Source organism: Scardinius erythrophthalmus (assembly GCF_964197995.2).
Source record: "Scardinius erythrophthalmus genome assembly, chromosome: 8".
NCBI lineage: Eukaryota > Metazoa > Chordata > Actinopteri > Cypriniformes > Leuciscidae > Scardinius > Scardinius erythrophthalmus.
Window position 1 is genome coordinate 36,784,436 of NC_138228.1, and position 24,798 is coordinate 36,809,233.

The following is a 24,798-nucleotide window of genomic DNA, read 5'->3' on the forward strand; positions in this document are numbered from 1 at the left end:
TGTACATTTAACTTTTTAGTTGGCAACACTGTTCCTAGCAGAGTAACTTTACGATAGCTAATATTTTATGAACTATGACATTGAATTGGGAGATAAGGTGATCAGCCATGCTATAATTTTAATTATACATTCCAGTAGAAAAAGTGGCACAATTGGTCAACCACCAGACTATCTCAAACATCCATCACATGGCTTGGGAACATTCACCTGTTAAATCAATACTGCTTGTTAGAAGTAGTTTGGTAGAACAATCAGCACTTGTTAGGTCTATACACATCTCTTTTTGCTACTATGGCTGCAACTAATGATCATTTATTTTGTTGATTTTTTTTTTTCTTGATTAATAGATTAGATGTTTATGTCTATAAAATGTTGTAAAATTGTGAAAAAGTCTATCAGTGTTTTCTTAATAATTCTATACTTCTACAATGTAGGCTGGACCCCACAAGGTGCTGCAGGAGTCGATGAACCCTCATCAGCCCAAGTTGAACCTCCAACTGAACCCCCAATGGTCATACCAGATCCCAGGGTAACAGGGACCCTGCTTCATCCCCCAGCAGCTCCAACTGAACCCCCAATGGTCACACCAGATCCCAGGGTAACACAGGCCCTGCTTCATCCCCCAGCAGCTCCGGACCTTCAGCAGCCCTTATTGGACCACCAAAGTCCAGAATTGAACAGCCAGTATCCCTAGTAGGACCCTCAGCACACCAACCCCACAGCAGCATTCCCAGAACCTGGGGAAAGGAACCCAATCCCCAGAAGGACATTCAGCAGCCTCCCCAGTTTCTCTTGAAAAAGGTAAGCATAAAAGGAGCCTATATGAAGAGTATTGAAAATAAGTTGTAAGCCCCATAAAACCATACTCTTACTTTGTGCAATGTGAGTCCGGGCATCCCTGCATTGTGGGCCATTATCGGCGTTAACATGCTGCGTTAACGTGAGACTCTTATCGGGCGAAAAAAAAATATATCGCTGTTAATCTATTCTCAAAGAGGTGGGATGGGAGCTGGGTCTTTACTATGCAAGCTATGATGACTTTCACCTTGATATTTTAGCGCGGATGTATACCTAGCCGAATTCGGTTCGGTGTTCGGTACGCATTTTCAAACCGAACAGTTCGTTGGACCATTTTTCCTGGCGACCAAAATTTCGTTATTTCAAATGTAGGCGGTGGGCAACATTGCCCAAAATCAAATGGCAAACGTAATGCAAGCGGAACGAAACTGAGCTACTCGTTATTGTGTGGTTGACGGACCGTTGTTTATCAGTTTGGACCAAAGCAGCGCAAGCCGATCCAGGGGCCTGTACCATGAAGGTAGCTGAACAAACTCGGGGTTACAGGATAAGTTTTGAGTTGACAAAACCAAACCGATGCAATCAGGCTTTATTGGTACCATGATGCAGCTCATCAACTTTCTCTGTCAACTCAGGCTTTGATCCTCAAGCTATGATTACTCCACGCGCGCGTGCACATAAAAGAGTGCCGTCGACACTGAACAACCAATCGCAGGTCGCGATTTTTCCGCGGAGGAGCAAGAGATAATCATTCATAATTACGATGAATTTAAATATGTATTTCAAGCTCGAAACAATACGGTCTCTGCGGCCAAAGCAAGAGAAGACTGTTGGAGAAAGATTGCTGATTGTTAATGTGTAAGTTAAACAAATACGTTCTATATTTATGTAAAATTATGTATGTATGTGTAGCCTATACGTGTAATATAGCCTATAGCCTATTTTTATAATATATAAAAATTTGCATGTACCGGTACTAAGAAAACTTAATATTCATTGATTTTTAGATGCAACCCCAACTCCAAATGTTCTTGGCAGCAGATAAAGACAAAATATAAAAATATAATTCAAAGTGGTGAGTATTTACCACAGCCTTTTATTACTTTTGTGAACATTTTATCACAAACACTTGTTTGCAGAAAACAGAAATAAAGAGTTAAATTCAGAAAACCACAATACACTGTGGCAGAGTAGTTGGCTCTGAGTAGGCAATAAGGGATGACCGATTATGGATGGGATTACAGGTGCTGTACAGTCTGACCCTGGTGCTGGCTCCTCTAAGCAAGTAACACTGGGTATGTGTGCAATACATTACTACTTTTTTAAGTTTTAAATATGGCTGACTGTATGTTCTGCAGTAGAGGGAAATACAGTGTCCCTGTTGAAGCCAGCACACATACACACAGTCTCCCACACAGAAGTCAGTATGCAGCAGACAGAACACCAAACATAACCTGCTTTACAACAGTTATGCTTTACATTGGCATATTTTTATTTATTAGGGTGGAGGAAATGATTAAGACACTCTGTCTGTGTGTTCTCAGACAGTTGCTGATGTGAATGCACTGGGCTTTTTATTATGGCAAACATTTGAATGTGTGGCATAAAAAAGGGACTGGCCCTTACACATCTCTTTTATTGTAGGATTTTTCACAACCTGCCCCAGAAACTGAGGCCTCTACCTCAATGGGCTTCAGAAGAAATGTGTAAGGATTTAAAACCCTTGACATAAATTACAGTCAGTCCTGTGTTTGTAGGAAGTCAAGGAACTTTTTGTGATTTTGATGAGCCTCCAGAAAACCTGTAATGATCATGTTTGTGGTGGAATTATGTTTCAGGTGGAAACAGACTCAGTCAGGGCCCTGTACAAAAGGAGTCTTGAACTAGACTGCACACTAAAGGAGACTTGAACTAGACTGTTCACTAAAGGATACTTGAACTAGACTGCTCACTAAAGGAGTCTTGAACTAGACTGCACACTAAAGGAGTCTTGAACTAGACTGCTCACTAAAGGAGTCTTGAACTAGACTGCACACTAAAGGAGTCTTGAACTAGACTGCTCACTAAAGGAGTCTTGAACTAAACTGCACACTAAAGGAGTCTTGAACTAGACTGCACACTAAAGGAGTCTTGAACTAGACTGCACACTAAAGGAGCTGACTGTGAGCTGAGGAGGCTCCAAACAAAATCAAACAGCTGGATAAAACTGATCTCAGTATGTATATAGTTATATAGTTAATATATATATATATATATATATATATATATTAGTATAACTTATTTAACCAAGTAACACTTTAGTATGAATATTTATTAATTTATTAATTATGCAACTTTCTCTTGCTCTCTTTCTCCCTCCCATCCCACAAAACCAATAAAACAGTTTGAGACATATCTGCAGTTTCAATGTGCTTTTATTAAGTGTAATGTTGTAATATTGTAATTGTAATATATATATGTAATATATATCTGCACCAGCTGGGTGGTCAAGTGTGATTGGGTCAGTTTCATCGGGGAGAAGCTGGTTTTGTGGTGTTTCTCGCTCCTTTCTACTGGTGGCTATATTGTGCAGAATGGCACATGCAGCCACTATCTGTGATGCCCGCTCTGGTGACTCTTAAGGGCCGAACACAGTTGAAATGTACCTTTAGGATGCCAAAGGTCATCTCTATCTTCACTCTGGTTTTACTGAGGGCCACATTGAAGCGGTGCTGCGGCCCTGTCTGAGGGTCATGATAGGGGGTTATTGTGTAGTTTTTTCTAGCTCAGTTCAAATTAACAGTGTTTTGTATTGTACCAAATTTAACTTGCTTTCCTCAAAGTGCTGACACAACACAGACTCACGGAAGATTCGTGAGACAAGCACTGGAGCCAGGTCATTTAGCTTCCAAACTTGATCATATATGTTCATGACCACAAGTCGTCTGCAGATGAAATGTTTAGTAGATCATTGTTATATCTGTTAATGTTACTATTGATTTAAAGATTTATCTCACAGAAAATAATCATCTCACATATTCACATCATCTCTACCTGAACATTATGGCTGTGATATAGGACTTCCTATTAACATAATCTGCCTCATGTTCCCCTAGAGCAGTGGAGATTGGAGCATTAGACTGCATACATGTTGCAATGACTTGGGAATCATATCATAAGATTAACAGAAGAATAACCCTTTCACGCATAGTGGTCACTACAGTGGACAGCTATTAAAAATGCATTTTCTTGAATTTGCACGGGTTTTTATGGCAAAGTTGCACATCAGCCTCTTCATTGGACCCTTGTGCATCATCTTATAAATTGCAACCAAGTGGCAAGCCTTTGTATTTCGATTTTTTCCCCCTCCAAACCAAGATGGCCAAGGGTCAGTCAGACATGCCAAGTTGCTCCGGAATATCCACCCATTCCTTCTAATCTAGGAGACTCTTGTAGGTAAAAAAAATATTGCAGCATCAAGCAATATCTAATGAGTCATATCACAGTCAAATTTTCCAAGTTTTGATTTTAGATTGAGAGAAAACTCTGATTAATCACATGTCCACTGTAGTGGACATCATGCATCAACTGCTATATTTCAGCTACAATTCATAATTATAATGTGAATATTGTTTTTGAAATTTAAAACTTAAAAACTTAATCTGCAGTGACTTTTTTTACTGTAAATAAATGTATTTGTATTATTAGAAAGTAATTTTCATTGACATCGAAAAAAGTCATGTGATTACATAATGTATGACACTTGTAATGCATTACTTTACTTGTTAGATCAAAAAGTAATCTGATTTCGTAATGCACGTTATTGTAATGCGTTTTTTTACTCATAACATCAAAACGTAATCTGATTACGTAATGCATGTTACTTGTAATGCGTTTCTTTACTCATAACATCACAAAGTAATCTGATTACGTAATGCATGTTACTTGTAATGCGTTTCTTTACTCGTTACATCAAAAAGTAATCTGATTAGGTAATGCACATTACTTGTAGTTAATTACTGTTTAGATCAAAAAGTAATCTGATTAGGTAATGCATGTTACTTGTAACACATTACTTTACTTGTAACATCAAAAAAGTAATCTGAATGGGTTATGCATGTTACTTGTAATGTTACTCGTTACCCCCAACACTGATCTTTTCAGATGAGATTGAAAAAAAACGTATCGCTAGGTTTTCTCAGAGGAGGGCTATGATAGAAATGTGCATGTCCATCTTGAACATAATCAGAATTATCAGCTAATAAGGGTAAATCTCCATATTCTGGTGCACTGGACTGAGCATCTGAGTGGTTTTCACAGTTGTACCTTGACAGACTGTAGAAAATTCTGATGGAATCACGTCCTCATGTTCTGATATCAAAGATACGCGAAGTGCAACTTGTATGAAGTTGTATGAAGCCTTTGCAATATTTTGCATTTATATTTTTTGTATATATTTTATAGTTTTCACATGATTTGATATAATTGTATTGATTAGTTCGTTAAATTCACATACTTTATCTTTTTGATTATTGTCTTATTTAATACAGTATATCTTCAGTTTAAATCATAAACGCATGCTGTCCACTCAAGTGGACGTCTGAAGATCTCTTTGAAAAATTTGTAAAAAAATAAAATAAAAATCAATTCTTGTTTTTCATGCCCTAAGAGCAATAAAAACACACAAAAAAAGTGTTCATGTGATGTCACCCCATCAATATATCTTACTGGCAATTTTATAAAAGCCATCTTTTATGGACATGGTCGATAAATGTCCGGGGAACACTATTAATGAAACTATTCATGTACTCCTGCAGAGCGAGGACCACCTTACGAATGGTTTGACAAACCGTGTTTTCCCCTACACTGTAAAAAATTTAACGTAAAATCAACAGTAACTTACTGGCAACAAATATCCAGCAAGCTTCTGTATTTTATTCCACGGTAAAATTACTGTAAATCTGACAACAGTACTTCACAGCATACCGTATAATAACTTACAGCATTTTTATACTGTAAAATTAATTACAGTGCTTGTTTTTGCACTGTATTTTAAAATACTGTAAAGTTACTATGCAGTATAATTGATTATGGTATTTTTATATACAGAACATATAACCAACTACAATCTGTTACACACTTAAAAAAAGAATGAAAGCTAAAGTTATGTATGCAAAAAATATTTCACAAAGTTATATTACTGATTTTTAGATGTTACGTCAATTATGACAACACACAGAAGTAAGTTTAAAATTCTTTATTAAAATTTAATTCATTAAACTAGAAACACTCCAGACTTGGCAGGGCCAAGCAAAGAGCGAAACTCATCCTCAGCACACTGCAATCTCGAACTGTACACACTGAAAGAAATGAAAAACATATTCAACACTGCATAGGAGTACACAGAGAGATTACTTTTATGAATTTTAGTGCATTATTCAATAACTAAAAATGACTTACCTCTGTTTTTAATGAAGGAGCAAAACTCATCCTCAGCACACTGCAATCTCGAACAACTGTACACAATGAAAGAAATGAAAAACATATTCAACACTGCATAGACGTACACAGAGAGATTACTTTTATGAATTTTAGTGCATTATTCAATAACTAAAAATGACTTACCTCTGTTTTTAATGAAGGAGCAAAACTCATCCTCAGCACACTGCAATCTCGAACAACTGTACACAATGAAAGAAATGAAAAATATATTCAACACTGCATAGACGTACACAGAGAGATTACTTTTATGAATTTTAGTGCATTATTCAATAACTAAAAATGACTTACCTCTGTTTTTAATGAAGGAGCAAAACTCATCCTCAGCACACTGCAATCTCGAACAACTGTACACAATGAAAGAAATGAAAAATATATTCAACACTGCATAGACGTACACAGAGAGATTACTTTTATGAATTTTAGTGCATTATTCAATAACTGAAAATGACTTGCCTCTGTTTTTAATGAAGGCGCAAAACTCATCCTCAGCACACTGCAATCTCGAACAACTGTACACAATGAAAGAAATGAAAAACATATTCAACACTGCATAGACGTACACAGAGAGATTACTTTTATGAATTTTAGTGCATTATTCAATAACTGAAATGCCGAGACGCGGGAATTCATTCGGCGGGACTTTCTATTCACTTAAGTGTGCATCGTATTAACGTTATAAAATGTATAATATGACTAATAACACTGTGGTTGTCCATTCAATTCGTGTAGAACATAACTTACCGGTAGAGTTATGTTATAAGTTATAACGTTAGCAGCTAGCTAGTTATATGTTAACATGTTGTATGAGGCCTCTATCGCGACAGGCAACACACACACGGTGTACTGTAACGTTAACGGTTAAGTTACACACAAGTGTTCAGATTCAGAAACAAGAACATTTCGATTACTTTGTTCTAAACTTGAAAATAATAACTGACATTAACATCAAACATTGTGATAACTAGTAATGTTATTTGGCTAACTGGCTAGAATGTTCGCGTTAAAAAGCTAACGTTACCTTAACTTTACCTTTCAAACTCACCACGATTAGGATACTTAACGTTAACAGTTAGTGGTAAAACGAATATCTTCACATTTGTAGTGGTGGAACATTTAAAAATAAAAAAATTTAAGATTTTGAGTACAATTTTACATCTTACCTGGCTAGTTCTTGCTGGTTCTGCGTGCCACTGCTCCGTCGTCGAAGTCATGGTGCCTTCACGTGCTATGGTAATTATGGTAAATACCAAAAGCCGGCATGGAAAATGCACATGAACACCCCCTCATGTGGTATTTTCCACTGGGCAACTCGTAGAATATTTTGATGCACGAGTTGCCGAGATGAGATAACCTTTGACCTTTTCAAAATGGCGGAGAGCAACGCAAGAGTCGTGAATACTGTTAGCGGATAGTTTTTGTAGCCTATACAATGTTGTGTCATTAACGATTGTAATATAATGCGTTAACACTCAATTTTCAACTTCGCCGCAATTTCCTTGGTTCATATTTAATCATTTTATGTCATGTTTTATTTTTTTAATTATTAATTATGTTTTAATCATCAGAAAGCACCACATTTACGTTTTTTTTTTTTTTTTGTAAAGATAAAAAAGATACTCTACTGACACAGACCTTGCGGGTACTACATTACGACAACAAAAGCACTTGAACACAACACACTGGTAAATACCAGTTCACAAGTGGAAAATATCATCTTTTCCATAGCACGTGAAGGCAGCATCAGTCAGGATGAAATGGAAAATTCGAGAGTGACGCTGACGGTTAGATGATTGGTTGCCAGGTGTATATCCCGTGCGATTCGCTCTTTTTGTAATTAAGTGTGTAAATCTAAAGCAAAATAACAATAATAATAATAAATCATGGAAATCGATTTTTATCTATTTTATATTGCCTATATTATTGATCATTGGATGGGACTACATCTCCCATCCAAACATTTTAGGCTATAATTACCTTTGAGATTAGTTGGGTTTGTGACAAAATCTGGCAACCATAAAGAAAAAAAAAACGTAAGAAAAAAGACCCAAGCAAATTTAAACCTTTTTTAGCTATATTCTAAATGCCTTAATATATGGGTTACCTTGTGAAACGATGCATTATAAAATTCCTAAGCTGAAATAACCTCAATAAACCAAAAAATGTCCTCTGCCGGGCTTGTCTGTTGGAATATACTGTCATCAATTTAACAGGAGTATAAGAATTACTGTAATTATTTTCTTCCCCCCACCAAAGAAAAGCATAAATTGACAGCAACTTTCCTGTAAATAGTTATACGGTGACAAAGCTTGAAATACAGCAAAAATAATGTAAAAGCTATAAAATTGACAGCAACTTACTGTAAACTGTTTCTACAGTAAACTTTCACTGAAAATACAGCAATAATACTGTGAAAACAACAGAAATAATTTACAGTGTAGCTTCTGTGCGTCACCCACCGTGCAAGAATGTACCACTTGCAAAAAAAAAACAAAAAAAACGCAACGCAATATTTGCGGTACAGTAAGTGCATGAATTCGACGTGTTAAATTCTTTATGTGCGGCTCAAGAAGTTTGCAAAGATAAGACATTCCTTCCGCGGAAAATCTGTATCTCTCATACAAGTAACTATCAGGAAAGGCAAGGGGATTTTGTCTGGCTAAAAACTCTTTCTCTACGAAGTGCTCGTCAAACAATTTGCGCTGAGATGTCCACCGGATTTGAAAGAAAAGGTGAAGTCATTGCAACAGACACTTGGAATAAGTTACGTCACCTATATGTTTCTTTGCTCTCAGCTGATTGGTCAAACTTCAGTCTGAGATCTTGAATCCAGAACATAACCTGCACCGGAGCAGGTTAGCCGTGCAGCGTAAGATACCATGGCAACGAACACAGATTAAAGCCGAGCTACTTTCATAGTACCTAAAACCCAGGGTTGGCGGAAACTAAGCTGAAACATAGCTGGCTAGCCACCTAATCCGGCTTCATGGTACAGGCCCCTGATCATGCGACACTGTTACTACACAGCGCTAAGAGATCCAGTAAAGAAAGCATTTGAATTCGCTACTTAAGTAATAACATTGCTGCGAGATCTAGTGAGAAACATTCACATTTCTCCATTATTAACGGATCAAACAGTGCCAGGAAGCACAGTGGAAGCCAGGAAGAAACATTGTGCCATGAATGAACTATCCAGTGTCCACAGATCTGCAACATTTACCATGGATTTACTGTAGTAACACTAACTGCAACCATGGAAGTTTGGCAGGAATAATAGGCTATAATGCTTTCAAGTAACATTACGTTGGTTTTATTTTGACATTATGAATAAAATTGCTGCCTTCAAATGTTAATCTGAACTAAAAATAGACCTTTGTTTATAACTACTACAATATTAGGCTACATTTAATTTTTCCAAGGAGCTGTTTTGTTTTATATGCTCATAAGAAGAGTCTATTATAGCTCCATCATTGCTCAAAGTAAAAAAAAAAAAAAAAAAATATATATATATATATATATATATATATATATATATACTTTATTATGTTAGTTTTAATAAAATAAAAAAACTCTGGCATTTCTTCGCAAGTTCTTTTAAATGTCACTTTGTATTTAAGAAACACGTGCCCTTTAGTCATTATTTGGGTAGCACACATTCTGAATGCCTTCGGCAGAATTCAAATGAGCCATTTTAATCTAGATTAATCTAGATTAATCCCAAGATTACAGTGAGATTAATCTAGATTAAAAAAAATGTATCTATGCCCACCACTAATATATATATATATATATATTTATACATATATATATATATATATTTTTTTTTTATGGTTATTGGATTAGAACCTTTCGTCAAATTCAATGAACTGATCCATTTAGCTGTTGTCATTATTTAAATCATGCCTGTGTTTGCCCATATTTTAGGACATTGTTTGTGGGTATTTTGGTGGCTTCTCATTAGGGGTGCACAATATATTTACTCAATATCATTATCACAATATCACGTTGCGCAATAGCATATTGAAAATGTTGCAGAACATGTTACTTTGACAGTGTGTGAGAGAAGAGAAAGAGAGAGACAGAAACGAAAAAAAAGAAAAGTTTTGTTTTTATATATGTTTAACTCTTTCCCCGCCAAACATGTAATTTTCCGGGTTTTATGAAAAAACGCTTCCCCGCCAAACACAGAATTGTCCGGGTATCTGTGTTTTAGGTGGTATACGGTAAGGAAGACCCGTGCACATGTTCTGAAAGAGTACGGAACTTTTTGATCAAAGAAACAGACTGCAATCGGCTCAAACATGAAGGAGTGGAGTAGCGAGAATGTAGGTCAAAATATCAGACAGACAAATGCAGAGGTATACGGCAGATCAAGTAGCCTACTGGAGGTGTTGATGGGCTCGGAGTCCGATCACTCATTATTTGATCATTCAGAATCTGATCGGGACGAATTAGTCAGTGAGAGAGATGCATGTTGTCACAGAAAGTTCTAGTCATGGACGTGCCGCAGATAGATCATTCACCCGTCGATCTGGACGAAGACAAAGTTCACCTGTGTATTGAAGAGCGGCCAGTTCAGACTGTGACACTTCAGACAGTGAGTGGACACATTCAAGGCCAAGATCTCTGTAGCAAATTAGCTCTATGAAATATTAATAATCAATAATAACTGGTTATAATTGATTATGAATATTTGGATCAGTTAATATAATTAACTTAATGTCGTAAATTAATATTACAATCAATTAACCTGTCTGTTCCGTGAACACTCAATGTTAATTGTTTATTAATTCTAAGAAATGTACATTTCCGGGGCATGGGGAAATGTCTTTCTTAATTTACAGTACTACTAAGAGCAAGTAGACAAAACTATGATTAGTGACTCCAGTTATGAGTTTGAGACACAGACAACTTTACATGTGACATGAACAAGATTTTATTAACTAGACTAAACACTTAAACTACTCTAACATACATGTACATACATGCATACAGTTTACCAAGAGAAAGAGAGCTGAAGCAGAATACAGGAAAGCAAGAAGTTATAGCATTGTTTGGAGTTCAGCAGATCAACAGCCTTGAGCAAACCATCAGTTTAGTTCTAACACACCCTTCTTTAAAAGAGGTAAGGATACTTAATGTATCAAATAATGAGACTAAATTTGATACTTGCATGTCTTGCCCATTTGAATTAAACCGTCCTGATGCAATTTGTTGAGGTTCCAGTTGATCTTTGCTGATGTGGTCTTGATGAGAGAGAACCAGTGGGAGTCAGAGGATCGTTGGTGAATGGAAGGACAAGGCCGCAGTCTGGCACAAGCTTGGGGGTCCTTAGGACCATCATCTTCACGTCAGCATTTCAGAAAGGGACTAAGAGAGCTAAGAGAGCTGATCTTGTGATCAGTGATTTTTAAAGCGTGAAGATGTCACACCCTCTGGAGGTGTGTGAGCCAATAAGAAGTGTTTTCCTTTAGAGGGAAATTTCTTTACGACCCATTGTTCAAGCAGGCCTTTGAACATGTAATTTGATTGGATGTTTAACACAAGAATCTTTAAGATGCTTATAATACTAATGTGTCACAAAGTTAGCAAAATGTAATGTAAATTAACAAATGGGGGACGAAGATTGGAGTTTATAGAGACTAAACATGCATGATTTTGGTAAACCATAGTATGTAACAAAGTCTGAAACATTAATCCCAAAAGTTCACAAGAATACAAAGGCCAAACCACATAAAAGGAAAATCATTAGATGAGAAAATTAGATACATGTTTATATATATTTTTCAAGTGGTTATATATAGAATATATATGATTAACATGGTTTATTTAAAATCCTCAGCAAGAATTAAGTGAGCGTCACAGCCCTCTGCAAATTCCTTTTTGGGGTTGTAAAACTCTTATCAGTCTCAATGTGTCCTGTAACAGGACACCGCATTCTGCCAGTGTGTTAGCTTCACTTGTGGTGTTAGTTTTGGGGGAAGTTTCACAGGCCTTTGTTGGGAGAGTGAGTTTAATGGATTATTCATTAAATATAATCCATAATTTGTGTGTGTCTGATTGGTCCAGACGCTACATCTCATTCGTCGTTCACTGGTGCCAGAACGCATAGAGGTAAGACAAGATGAGAAAATATCTGAGAAAGTCTTCTATCTTTATGCACATGTAATGCACAATGTTGGATAATTATATAATTATATATTCTTATATATTCTCTCTTTGTGCACATTTACCACATTGTAATATGTATGTATGTATGTATATATATATATATATATATATATATATATATATATATATATATATATATATATATATATGTATGTATGTATGTATGTGTATGTGTATGTGTATGTATGTGTGTGTGTGTGTGTGTGTGTGTGTGTGTGTATCTATCTATGTCTGTTTATTGAAAGTAATTGCAATTATTCATATAATTATTTACAGGTCAGCGAGGTAGAGGCAGAGGCCGGATGCGTCAAGTACATCAACATGGTGCTGCTCGTGACCAAACAAGGGCCACTGTGAACCATCCAGCTGAAGATGCTGAACCTGATGATCCTGAGTGGCATGAAATGAACTGGCAGCCAAAAAACATTCCCTTCACTGAGAATCCTGGGCCTATCGGTGACGGAAGGAAACCTTGTTCTACTGCAAAAGTTGGGGCCTCCCCTTACATCCTGGGAAATGTTACTCTGTGTACCACTCAAAAGCAAATTACAGTGCCTAAATTTGATATATTTTACATTTATTTATAATTTTAATTTATTTTGGAAGGTTTTATATATGAAGGAAACGTCATCTGAATGTATTCTGCTTTAAAATGCACTTGTTTGATAAAAATGTCTTTTTCTCAGCTTTTTGTCCAGAATTGTTGTTTTTGACAAAACCTACCTCTGTTCAAGTGGCAATAAAAAAGAAAAAATGAAGATAAAATAAAGCAGAGGCTCGGATCTTTATTTTGATATATAGCATGTTCATATATTCATAGAAGAAAATATTCTGCGGGCCATTAAAGTTTAGCGAAAATCGTCAAAAACGTACTCGGTTACTAACGTAACCTCGGTTCTCTCTAGAAGAGGGAACGAGTACTGCGTAAGATATCTTATGCTAGGGGAAGATCCTTTTTCCGCGAGATATTGAAGCCAAAAATTATCCTTAATTTTTCAATAATGCAAAACGCGTTGCGGCAGCATACAGACATAGGCGAGGCAGCTCGCGCGCCTATTGGCTGTTCTGCGGCAACTGCAGCAGCCTATCGAGCGAGGCCTGGTGTGACGCCAGACCCAATGAGGGTGCTTCGCGCCCGCTGCATCACATCCCGCCGAAACGGACGTGGTCTAGGCCTATAAATACCGCTCGCAGGCAGCTATTATCTGGTTTTTCATCACCGAAGCAACCAGAGCATGTGCATGCACGGCAAGATACGCAGTACTCGTTCCCTCTTCTAGAGAGATCCGAGGTTACGTTAGTAACCGAATACGTTCTCTTACGAGAGGTCTCTTGTACTGCTTAAGATATCTTACGCTAGGGGACCCAATGCAAGACGCCGTGCGTGCAGGGATCTGACACCATAGACCCAAGGGCGAAAGCCCGGGGTTCATATAGTGCACAATCACCCAGGGAACTCACAGGGAGTCCGGGAAGAGGGAGGGGCGAAACCGCACTCTTCCACACATAGCAGCGTCGCTTAGACGCTAATTACATCATACAGACAGGGCGGGGTACGGCCTGAACTGATGGGGAAATGTGGGTCTTACACAATTTGCCCAAACACATTTTGTGCTATTATTTTACACTGTCGATCATTGAGCTGCGCTCAGCAGACACAGCATTCTGAGCTGATAGCATCAGGACAGATAATACTGGTTAACTAGACCGACAGCAGCCTGGCCTGCAGGGCGGGAACCTCTAGGTTGTAGAACCTTATAAATGTAGACGGGGAGGCCCAGCCCGCCGCCGTACAAATATCTTGCAGGGCAATCCCACTCGACCAGGCCCACGAAGAGGCCATGCCTCTCGTGGAGTGCGCTCTGACACCCAACGGGCACTGCATGCCCTTAGAAGCTTATGCTAGCGCAATAGCATCAACTATCCATCTGGATAGGCTCTGTTTCGACGCGGCTAGTCCTTTAAAGCGCCCACTGAACGAAACAAAGAGCTGCTCTGTCTGCCTGAAAGCAGACGAGCGAGACACATAAGCTCGCAACGCCCTGACTGGGCAAAGGAGGCTCACGTCTCTTTCCTCATCAGGGACTGGTAGGGCTGACAGGGAAATGACCTGCGCCCTAAACGGTGTGTTGAGGGATTTTGGAACATAACCGTGCTTAGGTTTGAGTATAACTCAATATATATGCTCTTGGAGAAAAACTCCGGGCAGTGAGCGTTTTCTTGAGACGCGGACAGGTCTACTTCCGCTCTGCCAAATTTCCTCCACAGCAGTTGGACTGTCTGTGGGTGTAGAGACCATTCGCCTGCCGGAACATTGTTCCTGGACAGTCTGTCTGGTCCTATGTTTAGGAGTCCTGGCACGTGCGCTGCTCTCAGCGAGCGCAGGTTGCACTGAGCCCACACCAGGAGGCATTCCGCTAGCCTGTGCAGGTTCTTGGACCTGAGGCCGCCCTGGCGATTTATGCAGGACACCACAGACATGTTGTCCGAGCGGACCAGGACTTGGCGTCCTTTTATTTGGGGACAAAAAAGCGTCAGCGCGTTGTCTACTGCCAGCATTTAGAGGCAGTTTATGTGCAGGAGCTTCTCCCGTTCTGACCATTGGCCGAAGAACGGTCTGCCCTCGAGCAGCGCTCCCCATCCCGAGGTGGATGCGTCCGTAGACACCACCTTCACCCTCGAGGAAGTCCCCAGGCTTACACCTGATCGGTACCAGTCGTCCGCTTTCCAAGGTTTCAGAGCTGCAACGCACTTCTAATTGACCTTGAGACGAAGCAAACCGGATGTCCACGCTCAGAGTGGGACTCGCGCTTTCAGCCAGAACTGCAGTGGGCGCATGCGGAGCAGGCCCAGCTGGAGCACTGAGGATGCTGAGGCCATGAGACCCAGCATCTTCTGAAATTTCTTGAGCGGGACAGATGCGCCGCAGCGGAAAGAGTTCGCTGCACGCTGAACGTCCACCGCGCGCTGTGGTGATAGTCGCGCTATCATAGACAGCGAGTTCAGCTCTGTGCCCAGGAAAGATATCGTCTGACTAAGGGACAGAGAGCTCTTCGCCCAATTGACTCTGAGACCCAAATTCTCGAGGTGATCGAGTAAAATGGTCGTGTGCTCTATGAGCACTGAGCGAGATTGCGCTAGAATCAGCCAATCGTCCAAATAGTTCAGTACTCGCAAGCCCTTCATTCTGAGGGGTGCGAGCGCCGCGTCCATGCACTTCGTAAATGTACGGGGTGCCAGGGACAAACCGAACGGCAGGACTGTGTACTGATATGCCTGGTCCTCGAAGGCGAATCTCAAAAATCGCCTGTGACGTGGCGCTATTTGTATTTGAAAATAAGCGTCCTTCAGATCTATTGACACGAACCAGTCTCCTCGGCAAATCTGCGCGAGGATTTTTCTGGTCGTGAGCATCCTGAACTGTCGCTTCACAAGCACTTTGTTCAGTTGCCTTAGATCTAGTATGGGTCTGAGACCCCCGTCTTTTTTCGGTACCAGGAAGTATCTGCTGTATAGCCCTCCTTCACTCTGAACTTGAGAGAGAGGCTCTATGGCCCCTTTGCTCAATAGTTTCGCCACTTCGGCTCGAATCTACTTCTGTTTTTACCGTGGTCTTGACGCGTGCCGTATAGCGGCGAGGGCGCCGGCGAAACTGCAGCGAATAGCCTCTTTTTATTATGTCTAGCACCCACTTCGAAACCCCGGGCAGCTTTGCCCATGCATCTGCAGGAATAGCTAGGGGTTGAATATGAAGCGCGCTCCGTTCGCTCAGCGATGGAGAGGCTTCGGTGTGCTGTAACACAAGCGTCGCGCTCGTGACATTTGAGGCAGGGGGCACGCTGATAACAGCGGGAAGATTGCCCGCGCTCGACTCCTCTGCGGCGGTCAACCGAGAGGGGGAGGGCTGGGCGAGTCCCGTAGGAACTGTCATGTCTGTGTGTGGATGTGGGCGCGGGATAGTGGGCACATTCATCACACCGAAAGCATTTTTCGCTTGAGTGAAGCGAATGCCTGTTGGTTTCATTTTTACAGAAACCGTGAGACATGCATAACGTAGTGTGTGTGGGCACTGGGTAGTGGGCACATTTACCACGTTTGATGCGCAATCGATCTGAGTCGATTTCATGTGTGCGAGCCCTGTGTGACAGGCTGTGCTTGTGTGTAGTGATGGGCACTGGGCAGTGGGAATTCTTTCTACACATAAAAGTGTACCTCGGTAATCTCTCCGCAAAGTCCTTCACGGAGGATCCGAAGAGGCTGGCGGGAGAAAGCGGGGCGTCGAGGAACGCGGTGCGCTCGGACTCGGCCATCTCCGAGAGCGTCAGCCAGAGGTGCCTCTCAGTCACAGTGAGAGAGGCCATAGTTCGCCCAATGGCCTGTGCCGCGGACTTAGTGGCACGGAGAGCGAGGTCCGTGGCGCTCCTCAAGTCCGGCACACAGATCGCTTCAAGTCCCTTCTCATCCAGCTTTCGGAGGAGATCGGCCTGGACGATCTGAAGTGTGGCCATGGTGTGCAGTGCTGACGCAGCTTGCCCGGCGGCGGAGAAAGCGCGGCGGAGCAGGCTTGACGTCGTGCGGCAAGCTTTAGAGGGTAGGGCCAGCTTAGCGCGCCGTCCAGCGGAGGGCGGGCATAAGTGGGCCGCTATCGCCTCTTCGACCGGCGGCAGCGAATGGTATCCCCTGTTCTTGGCATCGTCGACTGCAGAGAATGCCAGAGAAACAGATGGACGCACTCTAACTGAATAGGGGGCGTTCCAGGACTTAGCGACTTCTTCGTGTAACTCAGGAAGAAAGGGCGCTGGTTTGGACGCAGGCGAAGCGCGCTCCCCAGGCAGGAAAAAGCCATCCAGCCGGTTGTGAGCGGGCTGCTCGGGCAAAGACCACTCGAGGCCGAGGCTCACTGCGGCCTGTGCGAGCACTCGCATGAGCTCCGTCTCGATGGACGCTCTCTTGCCTGACGAAGTGCGGGCAGGGGGCGCGAGATCCTCAGAGCTCGCCCAATCCTCACTGCCTGACGCCAGGATAGAGCAGGAATCCTCTTCTCCCAGCAGGGCTTCCTCATCAGCAATGTCGACGGAAGCAGCGGCAGACAGCGGCCGCTGTCCGTCAGGAAGAAAGACTGACGAAGCCGGTGAAGCAGGCGGGCAAACCCGGCAAGCTTTGGCGGCTGGGGGAAGGTTCCGGGACCCGCTGGGCACGGCGCTTTTTACGGCGCGACACCGTGGCGGGCGGGGGAGCAGTCTCAGCGAAGAAGGCCAGGCGAGTCCTCAGAGTCGCCATGGGCAGTAGCTCACAGTGAGGGCAGCCGCCGTCAGCGAGCGCGAGAGCTGCATGTTCCTCACCCAGGCAGGAAACGCAGATCACATGGCGGTCCCTGTCGCTGAGTGTGGCTCTGCACGAGCCGCAGGAAGGCATCTTTAAAAAGACGCTGTTCTTTTAGGATGTGTGTCGCGATAGCAACACACACAATACAGAGATCAAAAGGATATAGGCGCCGGAAAGCGCAGCAGGAAAGCAAGGAAGGCGGCGCGGCCAGCGACTTCAGTGATTCGTCCCGCTGAAGGTGCTCTCTCTCAACGGCGCGGCTTCTCTCCAGCTCCAGCGATGCGTGTGCTTCGCTTGAAGGATGAAAAATCAGATAATAGCTGCCTGCGAGCGGTATTTATAGGCCTAGACCACGCCCGTTTCGGCGGGATGTGACGCAGCGGGCGCGAAGCACCCTCATTGCCTCACCACCCTCGTTCGATAGGCTGCTGCAGTTGCCGCAGAACAGCCAATAGGCGCACGAGCTGCCTCGCCTATGTCTGTATGCTGCCGCAACGCGTTTTGCATTATTGAAAAATTAAGGATAATTTTTGGCTTCAATAACTCACGGAAAAAGGATTTTCCCCTAGCGTAAGATATCTTACGCAGTACGAGAGACCTCTCGTAAGAAAACCCTGGCAGTGGCTGCCAACTTTTTTTTTTTTTTTAACGCTGGTGGGGAAAGAGTTAGGAATATCGAAATGAATATCAAGCGTAGCCATAGTTCTGGCAGGTCACGTTAGTCAAGCTTGCATCAGCTGATCCACATCTACCTATAGGAATACGACACCTATCACCGTATACATATATAAGCTCCTTCAGTGTTATCAGCAGCTATCGCGTTCTCAGGAGCTAATTAAATGGCGGAATTCGACAGGCAAACAGCATCATCTCACAAGGAACCATGCAATCGGGAATTTAGCAAGAGGAATTCGTTCCCCACAAGGATTTCACCTCAGATTCATCTTAAACTTGAACACGAGATTTGCCGCATTGATCATAAGTTTCCTGATTTGGAAGTGACCTCAGTCGCACTGCTGCTTGCATCGCTGCATTATTGACACAGGACTCGACGTGATTCATTCTCCATTCATCTCTGAAAGTCTTCACAAAGCTAAGCTAAGTTCCTTTTTAATGCTCATTGCTAAAATCTATCAGGGTTTTGGCAACATGCTTGTTGCTAATGCTATACGTGTGGCTTGGGCTATTCTAACTTAGTCGTTTTGCTTCGCTAGGTAACTTGCTGGGCTGATGCGATCATATTGGCTGTGTGCGTTACTATGTGTTGTCATTGGCAACTGATCGCGTTGCACACTATGTGCTTTTAGCACTATGCAGCACAGATTCAAGCAGCTACTTGATATGAATTAACAATTCATGGTGCAAAGAATAATTCTGCTGTGGCACAGCTTTAAAAAAGACAGTAAACCGTCACAAATTAGTTGAGTCACTTCGGACACGCTTGGTCTATCTAGTTATTGAAAACACGTCGTTCTTAAAGCTACAGTGTATTGTATACAGTGCTTTCATTTTAATGCATTTTTTTTTTTTAAGGGCTTGCATCTTTATAGGCTGAAATTCAACATGGTGGTATATTTAAGCTGTGTATAAGTAAAAAATAAAATACAAAATAAAAAACTATTATTGAAACACTGCTTGTTCTAAGGCTATCTAGTGGCTATTAAAAACTGCTCGTTTTAAAATATGTAGTTGCTATTGAAACATGGTTATTTTATTTTTAAGGTTATTTAGCCCAGTCGTTATTTGGAACATGGCTTTGTTTTAGGCTTATACCTGGTGTCATTGTCACCAGTGTTGTAATGTAACGGAGTACAAATACTTCGTTACTGTACTTAAGTAGAAATTTCACGTATCTGTACTTTACTTCGTTATTTAAATTTATGTCAACTTTCACTTTTACTCCACTACATTTCCTAGATAAAATGTATACTTTTACTCCGCTATATTTCCACTAAGCATCTTCGTTACTCGTTACTACAAAATAAAATCAGAAGAAATGTGTGCGACTACAATAAGGGAGGTTTGGCGAATCTGCTCCTACGCACGGCGCGCGCTCTATTTCAGCGTAATGCTTGTTTGTTGCCATGCCAAAGGAGGAGGAAGCACAACCGAAACCGCCATGGAAGCACGAGAACCTGCCGGAGGACCTGGAGCACGTTTAACTTACAGCTCTGCCAACTCTCACGCATTCACCGTGAGACACACGCAATTGACTTTTTCCACACGCTCTCACGCCTCACATCAATTTTCTCACGCACAGAAAAATTGCGAAGCAAAGAGGACGACCGACAGACTAGACAGAGCAGGTTACATTATGATATAAAACATTTTTTTTTTTTTACTCAGATTATGTCAATTTTATTACGAAATTCAAAAAATAAATACTGTTTTGGCGCTTGTAAATGTTACGTGACAGATGACAGATCCCTAGCTCAAGTGAACCGATCATCTGTACTAGCTAATAGTAAAAAAAAACATGAATACTGTTGAAAGATACAGTAGGCCTATAACTTACCGAAATGTTCCTCATACATAATATCGATCAATACGTGTTTTTCATCAGCGTGAAGAGGTCAATAACATAGCTGGAGGACAATTATGTCACATTTACCTCAGGAAAACCATTTAATAATAGGCTATAGCACAGTTGGCAAGACAAAAAATAGCTATAGAGAGTATTTTGCTAAATATGTGTTCTATATTACATATTTATTATATTTTTACTTATATCATTAAAGTTTTTATTATAATAAAAAAAAACGCATTCTATTTAATTATTTGTAACCTTAAATAATAGCCTACTACAAGCTAGGGCTCTCTGTATGTTTACAGCATTAGGGGAGGTTTTTTTTTTTTTTTTTTTTGAAAAATTAACGCAGATCTTGAGTAGCCTACCTAATATTTATACAAATGAGTCAATATTAAATCAAATCACAATTGAATTGAAATAATAAAAAAGCGTAGCTTACCAGAAATTATAAACATTGTAACATGTCACTAAACCTAATAAAATTCAGTTTAATTACAAAAATGTTAGTGACAATCACAATACACTTATTGTGATGCAATTTTTTTTTTACAGCTAAAGGTACATGCAGTGGGAGATAAACGATAACACAAGTAGCCTACAGTACAGGCTACACAGTCCCTCCAGTTTTTCGCGATTCCGTGATCGCTGAATTCAACGCATAATCAAAAAAAAAAAAAACTTTTACTTTTACTTCAATTACTTAAGTACATTAAATATCAGAAAATTACTTTTGATACTTAAGTACAGTATATATCAGATACTTTAAGACTTTTACTTAAGTAATATTCTAAAAGGTAACTTTCACTTCTACCAAAGTCTTTTTCTAGTACAATACTTGTACTTTTACTCAAGTATTGCTTTCTAGTACTTTATACAACACTGATTGTCACATGCTGTGCTAAATTTTTCAGGCATCAGTAATATGCTGTCATTTCAGCAGCATTGTTATCAGTACTGTATGGTGGTTGCTAGAGCAATGTTATCGAATATGTTTTTGTTACTTCGGCTTGTGTATACTGTCCTCAGCAACATGCTATAGTAATCAAGCGTTGTTTATGCTATCTGGTTGCATCGGAAAAATGCCTGTGCTTTATTATATCTGATTATTGCAACATAATGTGTTAAAGTTACCACATGCTTGTGGCTAAAGCTATCTAGATATCGGTAACATACTTGTGAATACACAGTACATTCACCGCAGAGGTCTGGTATTTAACAACACTAACAACATTGTAGCTTGATGGTCCTGTGAAGGACTGTGGAATCATGGGAGTCGTCATCTTCACCTCCACAGCAGATGGAATCCGTAGGTCAGGAGCAGTAATCATGTTCATTAATGAGGAAGCACACTGTATGTCATTGCTTAGCTGCGCAGTGCACACTGCATCTGACTCAGAGCTAGAGGATGTATGCTTCTCCGACCGGACTACGCTAGTTTTAATACTAGTCCTATGGTTATACAAACATGCTAGTTGTATTAGTTTGTTGTCGCTAGTTGGAGCTATTGCTGTAGGGTGTATGCTTCCCCTGCCAAACTACACTAGTTTTAGCAATATTTCCCCGATTATACAACATGCTTGTATCAGATTTTGCTGCCGCTAGGGGTGTAAGCTTCCCCAATAGATCCCATACAATTGTTAAATTGGCTACAGCAACACGCTTGTTGCAATGTGTTCTTGCTTGCTCCAGCTTGGTGTGATGCTTCCCCAATTAGATTGGATCTATAGTGCTCAACATATGATGTTAAAATCAGGATGTTACCATTCTATCAGCCTCAGTTGTGGTGAGGGTAGTGTGTAAAAATTTTAATAACAAAATGTGTGTGTATATAATTTTTCTCTTTTCTACAGAAGTAAACTACAACCAAGTATAACAAGGTTATGACGTCATTGACAGGCGTCACTCAAAGAAACTGGAACTGGACTGCGGATATACAACAAGCAAGCAGCTGATTCATTTTGATATCTAATTTTCACTTCTTCATTTCAGGTGGATGTCATTCATTGCAATATGCATGTTCACTGCTAAACAATTCGGGTATTGACAACATGCTTGTTGCTGGTATTGTTGGTAGCATGCTGTTGCTCAAGCTTTTCAGGTATTGGTAACATGCTTGTTGCCTTGGCTCACTCAGGTAACTACAACGCATCCAAATTGCGCTGTCAGTTGGTTTTGGGGGATATTGGCATATGGTTTTGTTTTGGGGGGTTATTGCTGCTCTCCCTGCTCTTATCCATGCTAGGCTGCATGGATGCGCAGGGAGTTCTCGCCCAGAACGGAACCATTCCGCCAATCCAAACTGTATGCAAATTGTCAATCATATTTGACGGTAGTGGTCCTGACAGAAATGGTTTTCGCAATATTCATGATCATGCAACCCTACTTCCCAGACACATTGATGGAAATAGATTGTGCAAGATCCACTGTCTATTCAAGGTTAATAAGTTGTGAAATGATAGGCTATTTTCAGTTGTGATTACCTCACTGTGATGACATACCAAACTGACTGCACTAGTCCTTCAGTGGCTTAAGCCTGCTAATGGCAGAACCTGGTTATCCTTAAAGGGATAATTCACCCATAATGCATAATTTATGTAACAAGTGCTCACCGTGTGCTGCCTTCAATCCCATGCCTGGGCCGGTTCTGCTCGGGTCTCCTCTACATTCAGAGGAGGCATGGAGGTACATCCAGAGACTGACGCTCCATTTCTACAAAGTTCATGGAAAGACATTTTGACAATTAAAGCCCAGTCTTCATTATAAACTGTGGCTAATTTTATGGCTCATGTGGTTGAAAAGCAATAGTAAAAGTAATATTTTGCACATTTTTTAAATATTTTAAATGTTTCCCTGTAATTAACAGATGAAGGTGTGGAAGGAATTCAAAACACTTTAAATATACGAAATATTGAGAAAATCACATTTAAAAGTGTCCGTTTCTGTTCGCGATCGTGCTGCATTCACTCACAAAAACAAATGTTTTATATATTTACGGTAGGACATTTACAAAATATCTTCATAGAACACGATCTTTACTTAATATTCTAATGATTTTGGGCATAGAAGAAAAATCGATAATTTTGACCCATACACAGTATTGTTGGCTATTGCCACAAATATACCCGTGTGACTTGTGACTGGTTTTGTGATCCAGGGTCACATATGTGTCTTGTGTCATTATAACATACAGTTTGTGACTTTACTGGTTTACTGGTACAGTTTGTGTCCTGGATTAGCAATCACATTACAGTTACTATTGTAATAAAATTTGTTTTACTTCAATTACTTGAGCAAAGGATTTTTGATACTGAGCTATGGTGTCAACCTAGTCTGCTGAACTTTTGTCCCAACCAGTCTGCCTCCTGTCTTTTGGCCTAGGACCAGGTTTTTTTTTTTTTTTTTCATATGTGAAACTGACCGTGAATCAGAACTGATGATTTGGTGTCTTGCTCTGCTTGTGGTAAAGGCTGGTGTGAGTTTTACAAAAGTAAAGTAATTAGTAAATCTAATTACTATACTGCTCATGAATATATGGAAAGTGTAATACAATGGCATCTGTAAGGTAAATTAGATGATTGTGTATATAGCCACTTAGCCATATGACAACAGCATAAACACATAATTCAACTATAAAAGTAATGGTATGGGAGGATGGACACTGGAGTTTTGCAGTACTTGAAGCTGAGAATTACAATTTTGTCATAGGACTAAACCAAATACATAATTGGAAAGGTATTGATCAGCAGAGTAACAGCATGGTAGTCTGAAGGCTGTAAATGACTCTTGATTTGAAATATTGACCTGTAAATCTTTACATTGATGCATGTTGAGAGTCTTATAATTCAGAGTCTTAAAATTCACTTATAATAACTGAAGGGGATACAATGAGGAGGCTCTTAAACTCTTCCATCATGAGGGATACCGTTTGGTGCGATCACCAATAGGGGCACCACAAAAAATAGTACAATTGTAATTTCACCTAGTTATCATTTATAATTTCAAATTAGCAAATCCACAAATGGCTTGGGTATGCAGAGCATTAGCATCGTATATGGCCTGCACGCCACTTATAAATATATATATATATACAGGAGTGCTCATGTATATATATATATATATATATATATATATATACAGTGAGGAAAATAAGTATTTGAACACCCTGCTATTTTGCAAGTTCTCCCACTTAGAAATCATGGAGGGGTCTGAAATTGCCATCGTAGGTGCATGTCCACTGTGAGAGACATAATCTAAAAAAAAAAAATCCAGAAATCACAATATATGATTTTTTAACTATTTATTTGTATGATACAGCTGCAAATAAGTATTTGAACACCTGTCTATCAGCTAGAATTCTGACCCTCAAAGACCTGTTAGTCTGCCTTTAAAATGTCCACCTCCACTCCATTTATTATCCTAAATTAGATGCACCTGTTTGAGGTCGTTAGCTGCATAAAGACACCTGTCCACCCCATACAATCAGTAAGAATCCAACT